The sequence below is a fragment of the Myotis lucifugus genome, unplaced genomic scaffold (assembly GCF_000147115.1).
Source record: "Myotis lucifugus unplaced genomic scaffold, Myoluc2.0 scaffold_209, whole genome shotgun sequence".
Taxonomy (NCBI): Eukaryota; Metazoa; Chordata; class Mammalia; order Chiroptera; family Vespertilionidae; genus Myotis; species Myotis lucifugus.
Window position 1 is genome coordinate 1,515,544 of NW_005871257.1, and position 22,598 is coordinate 1,538,141.

The following is a 22,598-nucleotide window of genomic DNA, read 5'->3' on the forward strand; positions in this document are numbered from 1 at the left end:
AAATGGTTTAAAAATACCCAGAGATAGGGAAAGCCAGTAAGGAATGATGTCATTAGGCAGTTTTAAGCAGGAAGTGTCACTTGAGTTGGATTTTTAATGAGTGACAGTGTATGGTTTGGTGGATGGGTATAGGAGGAATAGTCATGGTGAGATAAACGACACTGGAAGAAACCCCACAAAAACAAACCCTGCCAGATTCGTCACAGGTACCTCCTTGGTAATGAGGGTTGATTCCAACTTCAGTGAAAGGTCTACATTGGTTTGTGGAAGAAGAAATGTGTTTGAAAAGCCAAGTAAGATTAGATGGTGATAGATTTTGAAAATAAAGCCAAACAGTTCAGATTTGATTTACCAGACCCAAACTTGGGTGTTGATTTTGAGGAGGGCACAATGTATTTGAAGCATTTGCAGAGTTAAATGCAGTGTTAATTGTTCATAGAATGGTTAATTGGATGTGGCTGAGAATAAAATCAGCAAAGTCAGTTAAGGATTAGAGCTAATCATATGTATTGTTAATTCAAATTTGTACTTTGGGGGCAAGGATAAGAAAGATGAATCAAAGACAAATACAAGAGACAGTTTGAAGAAAAAATACATTGTTTTTCTTGACAGAATATTGGGAAGGACATATTTGTCTGGTATTAAATATCCTTTAATATATATATTCTCCTAAAGAGCTTTTCTGTACTCTCCTTTCTAGCTATTCTTCTACTTGGAAGACTTGAAATAATAAAAATCCTAGAAGAAAGCATAGGCAGTAAAATTTTGCACACTTCTCCTAACAATATTTTTTCTACTATATCTCCTCGGGCAAGGGAAACAAAAGAAAAATAAACAAATGGGACCATATCAAACTAAAATGGTTTTGCACAGCAGAGGAAACCATGAACAAAATGAAAAAACAACCCCCTAAAAGGGAGAACATATTTGCTGATAACATCTGATAAGGAATTAATATCCAAAATTTATAAAGAACTCAAATAACTCAACACCAAAAAAAATAAATAAACAATCCAGTTTAAAAATGGGCAAAGGACCTGAATAGACACTTCTCTGAAGAGGACATACAGATGACCAACAGACATATGAAAAGATGCTCAACACCAATAATCATCAATAAATCAACAAACAAGTGTGGGTGAAGATTTGGAGAAGAGGGAGCCCCAGTGCACTATTGGTGGTAATGCAGGTTGGTGTGCCACTTTGGAAAACAGTATGGAGGTACCTCAAACAATTAAAAATGGAACTGCCTTACAACCCACCAATCCCACTTCTGGAAATATATTTGAAGAAACCTGAAACACTGATTCAAATGAGTATATGCACCTCTTTGTTCATTGCAGACTTATTTATAATAGCCAAGATTTGGAAGTAGCCCAAGTGCCCATCAATAGATGAGTGGATAAACAAGCTGTGGTACATTTACTAGTGTACAATGGAATGCTACTTGGCTATGAAAACAAAGGAAATCACACCTTTTGTGACAGCATGGGTGGACATGGAGATTATTATGCTAAATAAGCCAGTCAAAGAAAGACAAATGCTATATGATTTCATGTATATGTGGGATCTAATGAAGAAAAAAAACACAAAATGAACAAACAGAGTATATAGAAACAGATTTTTAGATACAGTGAACAGGCTAGCAGCTGTCAGCGGGGAGGGAATTGGGGGACTGGGTAAAAAAGGAGAAGAGATTAAGTAAAAAACCACACACACACACACACACACACACACACACACACACACTCATAGACACAGACAACAGTATGGGGGAAGTAGAAGAGGTTAAAGGGGGGATAAACGGCGGTGGAAGGAGACTTGACATTGGGTGGTGAACACACAATACAATATATAGATGATGTATTGTAGGATTGTACACTTGAAACCTATATAATTTTATTAACCAATGTTACCCCAACAAATCCAATCAAAATAAAAGTATAACTTTGTTTTTACACTAACAACAAAGAAACAACCACAACACAAGGAAAGCATTCTTCCTAGCACTATGTGCCCACTGAGAGTATCATCACTCCTAACTTGTATCATAATTTTTTCCTTATATGTATATTTAGATGGGTGGTAGATTTAAAAAGTCATTAGGATAAGTTCCATGTACCACTGTAGTCCAACATAATGCTTCCCACATCATCAATGCTTAATAAATATTTGTTGAGTGCATGATAGTACTGCATAATTAATAATTCAATTCAAGGAGAATGATCCATTCATTCATCTAAGGTTCAGCAATATGTGGATGAGCAACATTAAGTAAGTCATTTTAAAAGTGTCTACTGGCCCAAATATTCAGTTTCAACTTGGACTAACTTTTAAAGGCAGTACTGGAGTATACATGGCATATAATACCTAGTATGATCCTCTTCTTCAGTTTCAATGTATTTAAAATATGGCATATGTTCCTAGAAAATACTGCATTATAAAGTCAATGTGGGAAACTCTATCAGACAAAATGACAGTGAAGAATAATATAAACAAGATATAAGCCCACATTTATATAGCACCAGGCATTTGCCAGATACTTTTCTAAGTGCTTTCCACTTATTCATTCATTAATTTCATCCTCAACATAACCCGATTATTTTTCTTTCTATATAAAGAAACTGAAAGACAGGATAGCTAAGTAGCTTGCCAAATGTCCCATATGTCCCCTATGTTTGTACGTGGCAGTGGTAGTGCTTTTCTGAGGCAGTCCATCTCCTAACTTCTGACTTTGGAAGTCAGATAGTCCTACTAGGACATTGTAGAGTTGCCAAAATCCCATAGACATATCATTAAATTCTATGTGATATATTTTACAGTTGTAATGGGTGATTTCTTTTCTTTTTCAAGAAAGAGCAGATTGGCTTATACCAAATGGAGATTACATGAAGAATTCACAATCACTTAGAAAATCCCATGTATTTGTAGATCCAAAATCATCAAATGCTTCTTATTTTACAAAGAAATCTTAAAGATAAAAATCTGTGATAGGAAAATAATGATGCCAAGTTTCCCTATGTAGATTGAGAAACTGAAGTTCCGGAATAAAAATGCAAAATCGGATATGTAGATGATTCAAAGCCCATGTAAATCATAGAAATTGCAAAAGGCTCTTATTAAAAGAAAAAGCAACACGTTATTTGCCAAGAATTTCTCAAAAAATGAGCATGCAAAAGCTACTGAAATCATGAACACATCATCATTATCATTATCATCATCATTTTCATCAGTTGTCTTTTTTTAAATATGTAGGGTTCACGATACTGAATTATATTCTGCAAGTCTATTAAAATATTTTTAAAAATTGCAAGCAAGCTCAAAAAGTAAAAACCACTGTGTGATACTAGAGACATTAAAGCAATGGCACATTTATTGGTCAATGCTTAATATTTTCCAATAACCAAAAGTGCACTATTTATTATTTTTCATATAGTTTATATAAGAAGGAAAACCTACATGAAAGAGTTAACATAGAATTAAAATTATCCGCATATTCTGCTCAATGTTGGAGAATCTGATTCAATATATACAACCAATTAAGTTTTCTATGTATAGAGTTGACATTCTTGCTTAAAAAAATCAAAGTGCCTTTTTTCTTTATTGTTTTGCTGTGGATAGATTTATGATTTTTAGATGGAAACTATTTATTTTCCACAAAAGGATTGAGTTTTGAAATGAAGACTTGAAGTCAAAATGACAGCTTTTATATACATAAGTATACAATCAAGTTCAATGACATAATTGTTTATTTTAAAATAGAATGAAAATGTGTTTTTTAAAAGAAAAAATAATTCAGTTCACATTTTAAAAACTAAAATTAAAACTAACAAAAGAAATCAAAACACAGTTGTTCTCATTTTAATTGCTATGTAGAGCAATAGGTGGGAATTAAAAAAATCATTCTGTTTTACTTTTTCTTTGAGTTAATAAAAATAGTTGGTCAATTCACAATAAACTTTAGAAAAATATGATGCATGGGTATACTTTTTTATATACAATGAATATGCTTAAAAAGTTGGCACATATTTACCTTAAATTTTTAAAATATTACTTTCAGTTGCCTAAATGAAGTTACAATTAAGATGGCCCTGGTTTTAACAAATGGTTCTTGTATATTGAGAATAATAACTTCATATATTTGCTTAATGTAGTGTAGCTTTATGTATATCTGAATATATATGTGTGTTGGGTAAATAATATATGAATATATACAGTTCATTTAATTTTAGTATTCATTAGAATTATTTTTTTAAACTGCTAAAAGAATTACAAAATATTTGGGAAAACTACATCTTATGTGAAAGTATCATTTCTTTGGAAAATAGAGCGGTTCTTTTCAAACAAGTCAATTAAGAGATAATCATTATGTTTCAAAACCACCTTGAATATTTTAATTGTGATATTCCTTGATGAGTGTCAGGTCAGAATCACCTAGTTCAGTTAAGTGGCATTTAACCAAAATTTAGAGGTGATGCTGATGCAAATGCACACAAAATACTCATTGCTTTATTACATTTCAAACAATCCTGATTTACAAAATTCCCATAATACATGCATGTACTTATTGGGATTCCTCTGGTATTGTGTCAAGAACCTTCAGACACTGGCTTGCTGAATCAGCAACTCTGCTCAAGTGTGTGGGGTTCCACCCTCTAGGCTAGCCATCCCCTCACTCAGAGTAGTTGTGTCCTCCTCCAAGATCTGAATGACATGCCACACTCAGAAGTGTATAACTGGGCTTTGAGAGGCCTCACTAGCCAGAAATGCAGTGAAGGTAGCCTTCTGTCAGGGGAAATTTGACTAATGGAAACAGGTAACAGACGGGAGCTGGGCAGATGTACCCTCTCCTCCATCCCTCATCTAGACGGCTCTGAGACATGATCTCTCCATTTGACATATCTGGGTGTGTACCACTTGGCTGTGGTACATCTGCCAGGGATTTGCCGTGCTGTTCAAAAGCTCATCAAGAAGCCCGTGCAATGCTTCTCACCCTCCCCTGCTTCACTAATTTTAATGCTCACTTATTTCATCCTGTATATTTTAAGGAACTCAAGATAAGACAGTGTATATGTATGCAATTTAGAAAAAAATATTTAAATGTACCTGTATCTTTTAACTCAGGTGAGAAGGCATGTTTAACTCAGGACTACCACATTAAAATGAATCACAATAAAGACAAATTTAGTCTTATTATAAGAGCTAAGAGTTGCACGTCATGGTATACAATCATTTTAATGTGTTGTTGATTTTTAAATCTATATTCAGCAAGAATATTGATTTGTAGTTTTCTTTCTTTTTTAAAATTTCTTTATTAAGATATTACATATGTGTTCTTATCCCTCCATTGCCCGCCACCCCCCCACCCATGCCCTCACCCCCTGTGTCCATTGGTTAGGCTTATATGCATGCATACAGTCCTTTGGTTGATCTCTCCCCCTTACCCCCACCCTCCCCTACCTTCCCTCTAAGGTTTGACGGTCTTATTGATGCTTCTCTGTCTCTGGATCTTTTTTTGTTCATCAGTTTATGTTGTTCATTATATTCCATAAATGAGTGAGATCATGTGATATTTATCTTTCTCTGACTGGCTTATTTTGCTTAGCATGATGGTCTCCAGTTTCATCCATGCTGTAGCAAATGATAAGAATTCCTTCTTTTTTATCGCAGCGTAGTATTCCATTGTGTAGATGTGCCACGGTTTTTTAATCCACTCATCTGCTGCTGGGCACTTCTTGCAGTTTCCTTATCTGGCTTTGGTATCAGGGCAATGCTAGTCTCATACAATGAGTTTGGGAGTGTTTTCTTTTCTTCAATTTGTTGGAAGAGTGAAGAGGATTGGAATTATTTCTTCTTTAAATATTTGCCAAAATTCACTAGTGAAGCCATCTGGTCCTAGGCATTTTTTTTTTCTGGGAGGTTTGCGATTTCTAACTCAATCTTTTTACTTGCCTTGTTTAAATTTTCTGTTTCATCATGATCAGACTTGGTAGGTTGTATGCTTCTACAAATGTATCCATTTCTTTTAGGTTTTTTAAATATATTGTAAATGGAATTGTTTATTTGTTTTCAGATAACTCATTTTTAGTGTATAAAAATGTTACTAATTTTTGTATGCTGATTTGTGTACTATAACATTACTGAATTTGTTGATTAGATCTAACAGGGTTTCCCTGGAGTCTTTAGGATCTTCTGTTTATAAAATCATGTAATCTGTGGATAAATTCTACTTATTTCTTTCCAAATAAAATCCTGTTTTTGTTTTTGTTTTTTGTTTTGCCTGATTGCTATGGCTAAGATTTCTAGTACTATATTGAATGGAGGGGTGAGAGTAGACACCCTTGTCTTGTTCCTGATCTTAGAGAAACAGCTTCCAACCTTTTACCATATAGTATAATTATAGCTGTGAACTTGTCATATGTGGCCTTTATTATATTAAGGTACATTCATTTTATGTCTAATCTGAGAATTTTTATCATTAATGGATGTTGAATTCTGTAACATGCTTTCTTTCATCTATTGAAGTGATCATATGATTTTTATATTTTACTAGAGGCCCAGTGCACGGATTTGTGCACCGGTGGGGTCCCTCGGTCTGGCCTGCACCCTCTCGCAATCCGGGATGTGGGGATATCGGATAGCCAGTTTCGGCCTGATCCTGCAGGCCCGATCCAGACAGGAGGGAGCCCAATCCTGTGCATTGAGTGTCTGTCCGCTGGTGGTCAGGGTGCATCACGGTGACTGGTCCATTGGAGGTTCGGTTGTTCGGTCGCTTTTATATATATAGATAGTCTATTAATGTGATGTCACATTTATGATTTGCAGATATTAAAACATCCTTATATCTCAGGGATGAATTCTACCTTATCATGATATGTCAAGTAAATAAAATTATAAATGAAGTAGAAAACATTACACCTCTCTTATGTGCCATGACCACGGATTGAACCCACAACCTAGGTATGTGCCCTGATGGGGAATCAAACCTGCAACCCTCTGTGCATGGGATGATACTCCAACCAATGGAGCCACACGGGCCAGGGCTATTATGTTCAATTTCATTTTTTAAAAAATAGTTTTTATTGATTTCAGAGAGGAATGGAGAGGGAGAAAGAGAGAGAAGTATGAATGATGAGAGAGAATCATTGATCAGCTGCCTCTTGCACACTCCCTACTGGGGATCAAGCCCACACCTGGGCATGTGCCCTTGACCAGAGTCAAACCCGGGACCCTTCAGTCCTCAGACTGATGTTCTATCCACTGAGCCAAACCAGCTAGGGCTATGTTCAATTTCTTGACTGTGGTGGTGATTTTACAGGTATATACATATGACAAAATTTATGTATGCACTTTACCACATCCAATTATACCTCAATAAAGCTGTAACATATTATAAACAGACAAGCACTGTTATTTGTAGTCATAATCTCTATTAGTTATCTATTGCTGTGTAACAAATCACTGGAAATTTAGTGGCCTGAAATGACAACTTTTACTTATATCACAGTTTCTTTGGCTCTTTGGAGCAAGGGAACCTGGGTTCTCTACCTCAAGGGCTCTCACAGAGTATAATCAAGCAGTTGGCTGGGCAGTTGTCATCTCAAGGCTCAGCTAGGGAAACATCCACTTCACAATCCTTCACATGGTAGGTGGTAGGATTCAGTATTTCGTGAACCGTTGTCGTTGGGGTTTCAATTCTGTCTGTTGGTGATAGGCTACCATAACCTAGTTCCTTTCTACTTGGGTCTCTCCTTAGCTTAGCTCAAAATATGGCAACTTGGCTCATCAGAGCAAGCAAGTGAGAAGGACCTGAGAGCAAAAGGCAAACAGACAAAGAGAGAGGGGAAACCAGACAGAAGTCAGTGTCTTTCTTAACCTAATTGCAGAAATCACATACCACTTTTTTTGGTCATATTGTATTCATTAGAAGTGAGCTTGTAGGAGGGGATTACACAAGAGCATAAATTCCGGGAAGCAGGGATCATTGGGAACTATTCAAAAGCTGCTTAACATATAATTTCAGAGAATTTATTAAAGAATATGGGGATAGTATATATATTAATTCATTACATACTTAGTGTCTCACAAGTCATATATACAAATATAATCATTTGTGGAGCAGTTTCTTAAGATATTTTTAAAAAATAAGTATGCTGCGACAGCAGTATCATTTTAAAACAATTTTATTTGCATATTGCCTCATTGGTGTCATGCTTGGAAAATATTCATTTGGGCTCAACTTTGACTGAGTCATCAGTCATTCACCTTACTATCTGTGCTTGGGGTGTGATATATGTTGTGATGAAATATAAAAATTGAAAGCGTGTGCTCTATTCTCAAGGAACTAACCATCTTGTTGAAAAGAAACTCATAAAATGTGAAAAAAATTCCAAATAGACTTAACGTTTATAAGTGGTAAGCCAAATGATACTGCGTCAATTACCCTGAGGTTAGTTGTCAGAGGGAAAAATGAAAATGACCAAGTCGAAGCATTTAGGAAAGGTTTTATTTAGAAGCTGAGCCTTAAGTTGGGTCTTGAAAAATGGTGAGTGCATTTGTCATTCTTTCGCCTACAGAAGCACAACCCTTCTTAATGTCGGGGGAGTTCTCAAGTGTGTCTTTTCTGGCAAGAAGAAACGTCCTGCTTCCCAAAGTACAGCTTATCTCCATGCCAACTGGCATGAAGTGCACTGGCAAATGACTCTGTCTATCAAATGTCCCCACCTAGAATTTTTCATATGGCGCAAATTGGACAGAGATGAAGTAATTGTCTCTGTGGTGGCGAGCAGTGATGTACTTTTTGCTGCGTGGCCCTCCAGACTGCTTTGATTTTTTTCTTGGTTTTCTGAGTCTAGTTTTCCAGTCTCCCAGTGACTCTGTAGGTTATGAATAAATTCCTTTTTTTTTTTTTGCTAAGATAGCATCTGTTATCTTGCTTGTAGTCAACACCACCACCAAATGTCATGTAGGTGCAGAAGCATGCTTTGTTTCGGGTGAGGGAGACAGCGTGCACAGAGGGTTGTGGCCTTACATTACAGCAGTGGTATTTTAATACAGCTTGGTATTTTTCAGTATAATTAATAACAGAGACAGATGTGTATGTCTGATCCAGTAAGCATATCTGCAGCAAGAACGATGAAGTAAACAGAGAATGCTAATTAGACAACACCTGTCTCTGATAAAGATGAATGTGCATATTTTGAGTCTTAAAATTGGAGAAAGCTTTATGCAACTTCATGGAATTAGGAAGTGGAAGAAAGTAGTTGCTGTCAAGCTCTTGCCGTGATAACAGAAGAATTCCCATCTGCTCTACAATCAGTCCTCCATGCAGTAGTTTCTCTACTGGAAAATGGGACTTGTGATGGAAAAAATCAGCCAGAGTAAGCCATTATCCAGGACTGGGGAGGATTGGGTAAAGGAGAGGAAGCAGCTTCGATGGGAAATGTGATTCAAGAGCCAGACCTCCTCTCTCATTGTTCTATTTCCTTTTCCTATGAGAGGAGTGTCTCTGCACAGTATTTGGAGATGGATAATACCTTGGTTTCTCCAAAGTTGCCCTGTGTCTAGATAGGGGCCAGCACTTTGGATATGGAGTGATTTCTAAACACAGCTAAGTGCCGGACAGTTTACTCAGGAAGACACGCTGCTTGCTGATGCTTTATTGCAGCCACTGGAAAGATCTTAAATGTATAGAGGCATATTTTTTAGTTATTAACCCAGCCTTTAAAGATAATATTTTATTACTGCATCCTGGAACTAGATGGCTTTAGGAGAGACTATAAAACCAATAAAACATGCAGCCTAGTCTAATATGAAAGTCAAGGTAATGCTATTTTAATAAACATCGAAATCCATCTAAAGCCATTGCATTTTTAATTACGTTAACCTCTCTGCCAGACCTTCCTGACCCGAAAGGGAAACTGCTCTAGAGCGACACTGGATTTTGTGCATATTAATGAACAGTCAGCTTCTGAAACGTGTGGAGTTCATTTCCAAGCTGAAGTTGTCATAGGACTCCTTTAGCATTCTATTTCAGTTGGACCCACAAGTACTGGGAGTGCAGAGTTAACAGCACATTTCCCTCTGACTTCATCATTTACCAGTGAACCTAAATAGCATTTTGAGAAGAGTACATAATAAATGCATTCAGACACTGCAGCTGTTTTCTGTCTGTTTTCCAAACACATAATGTGCTAATTTGGAAAAAAATCAACAACAGCTGCAAATATATGTCAACAGCAAGGTCTTCAAGGGAAGGCCTTAATAGGTTTTGTTAATCAGTGGTGAACCAGGTGTGAATAAATAATTAACACACTTGATAACAGAGCCCTGTAGCCACTACTGCTATAGCTAAAGTTCTGATAGCCTTTCCTTTAAGTTCAGAATTTCCCTGCAACATTGAAAAAGAAAAATACTTAATGACTACCAATGCCATAAAGCTAGAATAAGATTTCAAAATAAGAATATCGAATATGGATATCAAGAAGGAACCTGAATTTTTCTTTTATAAATAAAGGAAGATATCGAATAATACATTTCACTGGCACATTATTTTTTTAAAAACAAAGAGGTGCTATTTATGAATCTAGGTATGATTAAGTAAGATTTAGCTCATATAGAACCTATCAGTGTATTTATTAACATTCTAATCATACCATTTTCCTTTTGAAGATGGGAAATGCCATAATATAAAAGATACATGGTCTTAGCAGCAAGTAAGCATGAAGTGCATACCAGAACTCTGAGGTTATTACCTTTAAATCCTGTGCTGTAAGTGTCAATAAACCTACCTGCATTTTAATCTCCACTGCGTAAGGGAGTAGAACAATGTATAAGACATTCACTAATTTTATTGAGTGTAAATATAATGATGGAATCTGAACTTTTGTGGATAGTAATTAACCAACATGACAGAAAGATCTTCATTTTATAGGAGACTGTACCGCGCACTTGGGTTTAGATTATGCGGGTGGTTCGTAGAGTGGTCCCAGGACCAGCAGCAGTATGACCTAGGAACGCATAAAATTGTAAGGCCCTACCTCAAACCTACTAAGTTAGAACTGTGGGGGCTGGGGCCCAGAGATCCATAAATTAAGAAGCCCTTTGGGTAATTTTTAAATGCTTGCTAAAATTTAAGGCCATTTGTACTTGCCATTTGCACTTGTCACTTATTTGTATTACAGAGTAGTGTTAATTGCCAAGTGCATGGTTTGCTGACTAAGGCCCACATCTGGGGACAAAAGCTGTTTAGTCTCCCACTCTGTCAGATAAATCAGCAGCTGTTGGTGTCATGTCACCATGAGGCTCGCTGAGAGGCACACCAGATAGCAGGAACTCATTTGCTAGCAAATTATTTTTCTACTGATGTAAGGAGAGGACTGTGTGGGAGAAAGGTCACCTTTGAAGAAGTGCCATGTTCCCAAGGGAAGCTTGTTCTCCCCCCTTTTCATCTCAGGGGTGTTGAGGAGATTAGGGGTATTTTACTGTACAAAGTTAAAGGTGGAAACTGCAATTGACAGTAATTGCCACTGTGAAAACTTTCAGTCCTCCAGCGACTGAGGAATTGATGTTAACCTATCAGCAAGTATTTGCAATCAGCAGAGTGTCTAAGGGGACAGTGGCAGAAGATGCTATGTTATCAAGCGTAGAAGCCAGATTATAGGACTTTTGCATAGATAAAATGAGCATGTCAGAAAATGCTCAGAATTAAGCCATCTTGCCTCTCTTTCATCACACCCCAGTAGCATTTTTCTAGAACTTCTTTTACAAGAGAGCCATTCATTAATGGGGTGGACGACTAGTAGTAGAAGATGAGGAGAAGAAAGAGCTAGACATGAAACAGTGAAAGCCCCCACTCCCCCACACTCATTGCCATGAACTGAATGATTGTGTCCCCCTCCCCTGATTTCATATGTATTTGGAGGTGGGGCCTTTAGGAAGCAATTAGGGTGAGGTGAGGTCATGAGAATGTGGCACTCATGATGGAATTGGTACCTTTATAAGAGGGAATAACAGAGAGTTTGCTTTATCCTTCTTTCTGAGTGCACACCCCAGGAAGGACCATGTGGCCACACAATACAGTAAAAAGGTAAGCCAGGAAGAAAGCCTTCACAGGAAGTCAGCTATGCCAGTGCCCTGAGACTTTCAGCCTCCAGAAATGTGGGAAAATAAATTTCTGTTGTGAAGCTACCCTGCCTATGGTATTTAGTTTTGGCAGCCAATGCCAATTAAAACATTAATTAAGCTTTGTTCTTTATTCATCAGGATTCTCTTGGCTCTGGGGAGAGAAGGCATTATCTAGTCCTCCAATGTTCGGGAACATTGTATTTTTTCAAAAGCAAACTCTTTGTCCCTTTGGATCCTCTTGTTATGTCTGAGGGGGGTGAGTACTTGGTTGTGGGAAGGGCACTTTTTAGCCAGCCTTGTGGGGAGGTGGCTGGTAGTGTTTTCAACTTATTGATGGATATGATCACCTTTTACTCTCCACTGAGAGCTTTGTCCCTGGGTCATCACTTGATACTGAAGGTATCCTGATATACTCATTATCTGACCCTAGTTTATTACCTCAGATTAGTTAAATTATTGTTCTGTTTCTTTGCTTTTAAATGTTAGGTCGCTTGAACAAGCGAATGATTGCCTAGTACATAATGGACACTCAATAATATCCTTTAATGAGTTTGAAATAAATGAATAATCACACTTTGTTTAAAAATGTGCTTAATTATTAATAGGAAAATGTGCATTAAAAGGCTATACAACTCAGGGAAGTCTTTAAATTAATGGAATACAAGCTAAATTTTGGAAGGCAGAAATGGCAAGTAAGCAAGACATTATACTGCTTTTGTGGCCTTCGGAAAATGAGAAGTCTTTTTCAAAAAGGAGAGTCAAAATTAATCATGATCATATTATAATTCAACATTTATTGAGAAGTTACCATGTGAGAGTCCATGAATAACCCTTATGACAAATCTCTAATCCTCCCAACCAACCTGATGATGGGTTTCATTAGTGTAGAATTTGAATTGTGTCTCCCTAGAACTAATTTGTTTGAAGTCCTCAGTAACTCAGAGTATGACTTATTTGAAGATAGTATCCTTACAGAGAAAATCAAGACAAAATGAGATCATTGGGGTGGGCCCTACCCCAATATAATCAGGGTCCTTATAAAAACGTTTTCACTTTTTGGACAGACAGGAACACAGGGAAAACATGATGTGAAAATGAAGGCAGTGATTGGGGTGATATTCTTACAAGCCAAGGAATGCCAAAGACTTCCAGCAACACACCAGAAAGCTAAAGGAAATGCATGGAACAGATTCTCCCCTCTAGGCCTCAGAAGTAGCCAACTCTACCAACAGCATTGATCTTGGACTTTTAGTTTCCAGAACTGTGAGGGAATCAACTTTTGTTATTTAAGATACCAAGTTTGTGGAACTTTGTTAATACACCCATGAAAACAAATAGAATTAATATTCTATTTTATAAATGAGGAAAATGGGTATAAGAACTCCTTAATAGGTAGGGTGACAAACTGACTCTACTGTGGTCCTCATGATCCTAACCTCCCATGTTCATTTTCTTGTGATCTCTACCCATTGAATGTGGGTGGAACCTTTAATTTATTTGTGATCAATAGAATATGACAAAGGTGATGGGACACACATGATTGATAATCTATACTGGATTATATTATACTAGAGGCCCAGTGCACAAAAATCGTGCATGGGTAGGATCCCTAGGCCTGGCCAGCGATCAGGGCCGATCTGTGGGGCAACTGGCAGGGTGATTGGGGGGCCCCCACTGGCACCCATCTTGGCTGGCCTGGGGCCTGCGGGCTTGGGGCAGCTCCTGCATTGAGTGTCTGCCCCATGGTGGTCATGTCATAGCGACCAGTCATTCCACTGGTCGTTCTGCCATTCGGTCAATTTGCATATTAGGCTTTTATTATATAGAATAAGATTATAAAGTGTGTCTTACTAAGGGACTCTCTCTTTTGCTGGCTTTGGGGAAGCAAACCATCATGTCATGCCCTCCCATATAGAATGGGCTATGCGTCAAGTGACTGAGGGCTGCTTCAGGCTGACAGCCAGCAAGAAACTGAGGCTTCTGAGTCTGGCAGTCTGTGAGGAAATGAATGCTGCCAACATCTACATGCATTTGGAAGCAGGTCCTTCCTTGGGGAAGACTCAGATGAAAGCCCTGGCCAGCACCTTGATTGTAACCTTGAGGAAGACTCAACTAGGCCCTGCCCAGATTCCTGACTACAGGAACTGGGAGATAAGGCCGGTTTTTTCAAGCCGTTTTATAAAGTTTACCACTTTTGAGTTTGTAATAATGTTTTGTTTTGTTTTTGCAGCTAGTTAACTAACACAGGTGCTATTATTTCCTTAAATCTCTATTGTTGGCAGACAAAAAAAAATTCCATCCATGTTTTATTGCATAAGGGACTTGAGCAAAATATTAGAGATTTTTTTTTTCAAATCAGCATCCCGCTGTAAAGGAGTTACACTTAAAGACCCATGGTGAAATAAGGATTCTGAATTTAGATTTAGAAGACTTGATTTTAAGCCCCATCACTGTTACTTATGTGACAGTAGGAAGGACCAAGGGCAAATTTCTTACTTGTCTCCTCTACAATAAAACAGGATTGATGCTGTATGTAAAAGAAGCTAGTACAAGGCATGATATATGCTAGGAATTAATACATGCTGCTTCTCTCCGACTTCTTTACCTCCTTTCATTCTCTGACAGACTATAGTCTGTGGATGCTTAAAGGGATCCCCATATAACTCAAGAGCAAGTGGCTCAATGAGGTTTGGGTGGTTTTAGATAGTGGTGAAGCTTCTAGCACCTATACAAGATTCAAAGTGAAAGACAGGCGTGGATTCAAACCAGAAGATGTGTCATGTGGATCTCTGTGAAGTTTTATAAAGATGGGCAGGTGGTTTTCTCTGTGGTTCAGGAAAAATTTCTTTCTTGCACTGGAGTTTCAGAAAAACCAAACAAGAAGGGCTCTTCATTTTTCATTTGTGAAAGTGCAGTTGGTCAAGCGATCATTAGGGTTGGGTTATTCTGTTTCTATCTCTTTCCCCATTCATCTCTCTCACAAATAAATACATTGTGTGGACTGGGAGCTGGGAACAGGTAAGTTAGGACCTTTGAATAAGTTAGACCATAACTGAGGTAAATTAATTAACAAGTGACAGAGGAGACTGGCATTGAGCCTTTTGATTTTTAGTGACATTACAGATTATAGCATTATTATAAATCTTGTATAGCTCCATGCACTATCTCAGCTGCTACTTTGTCATATATATATATCTTATTTATATGTATTATTTTTCACAAGTAATATTTTTAATCTACTGGCCTGATTACCTCAGGGTCATACATTCTATTATGAGCTTGGTGTCATTTTAACTGTATAGCAATAGTTGTATGAAACTGATAATTTTGGACTCAGGGTTGGTAGAAAGTAGAACAAATCTTGCGCTGAATAATGAAAACTTAGGGAGTTAATGCCCCAAGGGGCTGAAGTTATAAGGAGGTCCCTTAAAGACCCAAAATACGAAGTAAGTAAAAGAGACAACCTAGAATGAGCACCCCACCTCAGTGAAGAAGACAGCTCACCCCCAACATTTCTGCGTGGGAAGGAGTTAGGATTCTGGTGGGAAGGGAGTAGGCAGGGGACTTGTTTCGAAGCCATGTTGGCATAGTGATTCACATCGGATTGAAAGAATCACTTGTGTATAGTAAAGGATAGGAGCTGATGGAAAATGAAGACCTAGTATGTAGAAAATCACTTGCCACCATTTTTTTTATCAGCTCTCTAACCTGAGCTGGTCTCAACTCTCTCATTTGTAAAATGAGGATAATAATAACTACAGCATGTGGGATTGTTGTAAAATAAAGTGTTGCACTCTAGATACTAAGCACAGCAAAGGCTATATAGTAATTGTTCAATAAATGGTGTTTTCATAAATGTTATTTATTACATTATTGGTCAAGAATCTAAAAAGTGATGGTTTATCAAATCAGCCACCACTACAGGTACACAGAACTGAACATAATACTTGGAAGTGATTTTTTCCCTCAAGAGTTTTGTATTTTCTTCTGGATCAAGGTGGCCTTGTATGTCCAGTTATGCACAGAAAATAATTGCTACTAGCTGGCAATGTCCAGGTATATTTGTTTGAACACGAGGCATGTGATCTGAAAGGAGATAGGGATGTTTGCATTTATTTCAGGCAGTCCAGGGATCTCTTCTCTCAGATTGTGTTAGTAGGATCTCACTGCTTTGTTGTTTTCCATCAAACTGAGGCAGATTTCAAATTCCCATTCATTTTTAAAGTCCCATGTATGTATCTTGTTGTGTTATTTTTATACACCTACAAAATCTAGTTTCTCAAAGTGCACATGTGCACAATATTAAACTGGAACTATTCATCACATAAGTGATACTTAGTAGATAAACAAAGCACATTAACATTTAAACAAAAATGAGTTTTGTCCCATCATGTTACCTGCTTGAGATACAAGAACAGTGAGAAAGAGGCACTGAAAAAAAACATACCTGTCGGGAAAGACGATTGAACCTGCAGTAAAGCTGGATTCCCGGGATGGGGAAATGTTTTATAATGAAGTGTGACTGAATTAAACACCTGGTGGTTGCAATATCCAATTAAATCACCCCTTTTGAACTCAATTTCACTTATGAAGCAACTGTAGTTTTGTTTTTGTTTTTTACAAAACAATGAAATAAGCTCATCAACTGTAAGGATGCTAAAGTGGAGCTAAGGTAAAGAAAAGGCCACATTAACATCTCTTCCTAATTAATAAGGCCACATTCCATCTTCGTGTTTATTCATCTCCATAGATCAATTTTGTTAAGCCGTTTTATCATGTCTGTCTTTACTCACATATATCTAAGTATGAGTTACCAATTTATAGATGTTATTCTTTCTACTCGGTGACTTTTAAAGAGTAGGTATCTTAGAGCTATATGAACTGCTATAACACAATATCATAAACTGGGTGGCTTAGGAACAGCAAACATTCATTTCTCATTGTTCTGGAGGCTGGGAAATCCAAGATCCACTCCTTGGCCTATTCAGTATCTGGTGAGAGCCCATTTCCTGGTTCATAGATGGTCATCTTTACTCTGTGTCCTCACATACTAGGGAGCTCTATGGGGCCTCTTTTAGAAGGCACTAATCCTAACATGAGGGTTTCACTTTCATGACCTAATTACCTCCAAAATGCTCCATCTCCCAATATTTTGGGGTTAAGCTTTTAACACATGTATCTGGGCAAGGTGGAGGGAGGACATAACTATTCAGTCCAACCAGTAGGTGATTACAATAATAGGTGATCAGAATAATAATTATTATAACAAAGCAATACTACTATGCATAATTATAGCTAACATCTATTCAATGATTTCTTATAGCAGGTATCATCTTAGGATTTTTATATGCATGAACTCATTTCATAATGAAGACCCTTCACGATGCTGACCTATCCAAGGTCAATAAGAGCTCCCATTCTCTAAATTCAGTCTTGATCCTTCAGCCATAATCTAAGATCTAAGATCATCCTTTCCTGAGATGACTATGTTCTTTCCACCTTGAGCCTTAGCCTGTGATTTACCCTTTTGTCACTATGTAGAAACTTCATTTATTAAATGATTATTTCCTCAATGCAAGCTAGCTTTGTTCAGTCTAATAGCCCCAGGGAATACTGCACATTCACTCCCTTAGTTATTAAGTCAATAAGACATCAGGTTCTGGTCAGCATCAAAGGGTCTTAAGAAAAAGCCTCAGGTCAGCTGATCAAGGGAACAGAGTTTTGGTCAAACTGAGGATCACACCTTGACCTCTGTTGTGTTTAAGCCAGCCCCAGGCCCACAGAAACAGAATGACCCTACTGACCACACCCTCAGGAAATTAGACAAAATGATACCGTGGCTGACATCAGGACCCAACACAGTGATCAGCTACTTCCTACCCTGACCCTAACCAGTCAGTAGAGCCCATGACTCCAACTCCAATGTCACCATGATTAATGATTTTTCCCATATATGACCTAACTGCTAGGAGTTATGGGGAGCCAGGATTTAAAGCACTTCTCACCTGTGTCTCTGGGCTTGGTGCCATTTCCTTCAATAAATCTTCACTTTTTGCTTGGCTGGTGTGGCTAAGTGATTGAGCATCAACCTATGAACCAGGAGGTCACTGTTCTATTCCAGACCAGGGCACATGCTCAAGTGGCAGCTGGATGGATCCCGGTAGGGGATGTGCAGGCAGAAGCCAATCAATGATTATCTCTCATCACTGATGTTTCTACCTCTCCCTCTCCCTTCCTCTCTGAAATCAATAAAAAAATATATTTTAAAAAATCCTTTACTTTTTTACTGCAAACTCCTGTTCACATTTTATTGGGCTTTGATGCACTTAGGCAAACAGACCCCTTTAGTTTGGAAAAAATTTGTCTAGAATTTTCTTTTTTAAAAAAATATATATTATTGATTTTTTACAGAGAGGAAGGGAGAGGGATAGAGTTAGAAACATCAATCAGCTGCCTCCTGAACACCCCCTACTAAGGATGTGCCCGCAACCAAGGTACATGCCCTTGACAGAATCAAACCTGGGACTCTTCAGTCCGCAGGCCAATGCTCTATCCACTGAGCCAAACCAGTTAGGGCTACAATTTCCTTTTTTATCCTCACACTACAATTCCAGTCATATTTAGGACTGGTTTTAAATACCATTCTTTTTAGGGAGTTTTTCCTAACCCACTTAGACTGGGATGGAAGCCCCTTCTTTGGGCCCAGAATAGTAGATAATTCACCCACTGTAGCTCTTGCTATGTTGGGAAATTTCTGGTATATGTTATGATTTTTTATAATAGAAACCATATGTCACTTATCAGTTGTAGCCAATACTTATTTGCTGAAATAATAAGTAATTAGATTTATTATTTTTGTAATCTCATTTAGATCATTTTCCAAATAATTTCTGAGTTATAAAACACATCACAGAAGGTAAAGGGGGTGACCATAGCAGGGCAAGGATTTTCAGTCAGTCCCTAATGAACAATTTTCTTTTTGTAAAAATCCTAGAGAAGTAAGAGAAAAGACAGTGAAATAGATCCCAGATTATTAGACAGTTCATTCTAAGGATATTGACTTGAAAATGTCCTTAGTCAGGGTTTTATTTGCCCTTTAGTTATTGAGGGATTTTCAAGTCCATTTGAAAAGCATTGCCAAAAATGTATTAGGATGAGTGATTTAAAGCTAATGGTAAGAAAATTGGATGAAAAAATACAAAAATAAAGAACTGCAAAATGAAAATGCAAAATAAGAATCTAGGCTGCATGGGTCTTTAGAGTCAGCAAACTGCTTACATTTTGCAAGATGTAGTCATCTGTTTTGTAAGAGTGAAGTAATGTTAAAACTAACTTTAACTAAACTTTCTTGTCTTTAATAGGTTTTTGATGATTAATGATACCTCTAGTATGGATGCTTTAAGAACTGATAGTTAAATAGTAATGAACCAAGTAGTGTTTAAGTTGCAAACAAATGCTGTGAATATGATATATATATATGCTAGAGGCCTGGAGCACGAATTCATGCATGGGTGGGGTCTGGCCAGCCCGCCCCAATGGAGGCCCATTGGGCTGAACCAGTGGCAGGGAGGGACATGGGCAATTGGCCAGCTGGCCCTACCCACAATCGAGGTGTTGGGGGTGGATCAGGGGTGGGGCCAGCTGGGGGCAGGGGCTGTGGGTGGTTGGATGACTGGCCCTGCCCCCGATCAGGGTGTTGGGGGCCAGGAGGAGGGGCTGTGGGAGGTTGGGTGGCTGGCTCTGCCCCCGATCTGGCCAGGGCTGGCCAGGGGGAATGGCTGCAGCCCCCCATCAGGCCTGTTGGCCAGCCACAGTGCGCATCATAGCAACTGGTTGTTCCGCTTGTTCTAGTTGTCCCGGCGATTTGGTTGCTTGGCTTTTATATAGACTAGGGGCCCAGTGCTCAAATTTGTGTACTTTGAAAGGAACTGTAGGCTGCTAGGCTGCAGTAGGCACAGGGCGGCCTTGGCCCATCCTTTGAGCCCCCGCCTGTCCCCTCCCACTGTGGCCCCTGGTTCCCTGACTGCCCGTAGCCCTGCTCCTGCTGCCGCTGCCACTCCCATGCGTTGATGGCACCGCCCTGCTGGCACCGGCTGAAGGTATGGAGCGATTGGGGCCAGCGCCAGCAGCAGCTGCAAGTGGGGTTGTTGCTGGCAGTGGGTGCAAGAGGTGGCTGCCTGCCCTGATCTCCCCTCAGGAAGAGGGGTTAGTGGAGAAGCCCTGAGGGGCGATCTGGACCACAGCCACCGCTTACACATGCTGATGGCACCAAGTGATCAGGGCCAGTGCTGGGCACCGCAGTGGGTGCGAGCAGTGGCTCCGGTGCTGGCAGTAGGTGGGAGCCCTGGGCGGGACTGGGGCACACGGGAGCAAAGAATTTTCAGTAACCACCAGAGACTCGCCCCGATGACAGTGACCGGTGCCCCGCCTTGGTCTGGCCCCCCACTCACCTGCTCCACCATCCCACCGTGGCTGATGCCTGCCATGTTCTGCGCATGTCCCCTGGTGGTCAGCACACATCATAGTGAGCAGTTGTTTCAGTTGTTCTGCCATTCGATCTATTTGCATATTAGCCTTTTATTATATAGGATAAGTACACACACACACACACACACACATCTTTCAGAAATCAGAAAGAAATAAAATCATATATGTGTATTTTAAAATATACATTGAAAACAGATCAAAATGATGTGTGTTGTAAATGACATGCATTACTTATAGAATCGATTACATCAAAAGAATTATATATTTAGTGTATCAATAATTTTAAGTAGATTTCAGATGTTTAATGACTGAGGACTTTTAGCAGCCTCAGGACTAATTATAAAATGAACAAGCTATTATTCATCTTTCTAGATGTTTCTGAAATATCTTTGAATATTTAGCATTGTTTTGAGCAAAATGCTGTGTATTAGTTTTATACATTTGACAGCAAGCTAAATTTATTAATCAAATATATTTACAGTCATTTTGCCGCTAAATCATACTTAGAATGATTCAAGTCTAGAAGAATCATCTAAAGGAATTTTCCCAAGATGATTGAGAAATTGTGTCTTTTGCTCTGTTGAAATACCACTACTGCGAAAGTCTTAGTAGCTTTTCTTATTCTATATATATGTTTTGTTCAGATTTCAGATGAGACTGAAACTGGGCTTATCTATATATATATCTACACTAATAAAAGAGAAACATGGTAATTAGCGTACGACCGCTACCCTTCCCATTGGCTAATCAGCATTATGCAAATTAACTGCCAGCCAAGATGGCGGACGGCAGCCATGCACTGAAGCGAACAGGGAGGCTTGCTTGCTCCAGTGATGGCAGACTCCAACGTTCCCCGCCTGACTTGCCGGCCTCTCAGCTGCAACTCTAAGCAACTATGTTGTAAATATAGAAGCTAAACAAGATCCCAGAAACTGGCTTTCAGTCAGCCTGGCTTCAGCCAGCCTGACTGCAACATTGTATCAATGTTTTCAGCAGCCGAGGCCTCAGAGCTAAAGCTGGCCCAGAATAAAAAAAAAAAAAAAGGAGCGGTTGGGAGCTTCAGTCACCCGCCAGCCGGAAAATGGCCCTCAGCCCCTCAGCCAGGCTGGACAGGCACCCCAGTGGGGACCCCCACCCTGATCCAGGACACCTTTCAGGGCAAACCAGCCTGCCCCCACCCGTGCACCAGGCCTCTATCCTATATAGTAAAAGGGTAATATGCCTCCCAGAACCGGGATCAGCGGAGCAGTGAGGCCTCCCGGCACCGGGATCAGCGTGACAGGGGGCAGCGCCCAAACCCCCTGATCGCCCTGCAGCTCTGTGTGTGACAGGGGCGGGGCCACAACCTCCCTATCTGCCCTGCTCTGTTCGTGACAGGGGAAGGCGCCCCAACCCCCTGATCAGCCCTGCTCTGTGCCTGATAGGGGGGAGCTCCCCAAACCCCTGATCGGCCCTGCTCTGTGTGTGATAGAGGGCGGCGCCCCAACCCCCCCCCCATGGGCCTCCTGCTCTGTGTGTGACGGGGTAGAGCCATAACCTCCACATTGGCCCTGCCCTGAGTTGGACAGGGTGCGGCGCCTCAACCTCCTGATCCGCCCTGTTCTGTTGGTGAAGGGGGGGGGTGCCCCACTCCCCTGAAGGGGCCCCTGTTCTTGGAGTGTAAGGGGGGAGTTCTCAACCCCTTGATCGACCCTGCTCTGTGTGTGAAAGGGGACGGGAGCCCCAACCCCCCTGAAGGGGCCCTGCTTTTGTAGGGTGAAAGGGGGCAGCCGCCCCAACCCCCCTGATGGGCCCCTGCTCTGTGTGTGACGGGGCGGAACTCCCCAACCTCCTGAGGGCCCCTGTCTCTGGGGTTGAAAGGGGGCAAACACCCCAACCCCCCTAATTGGCCCTCGCTCTGTTCATAAAAGGGGGGGAACTCCCCCAACCCCTTTGAACCCACCCCTGCCTCCTTTGTGTGGAAAGGTACGGGAGCCCCAAACCCC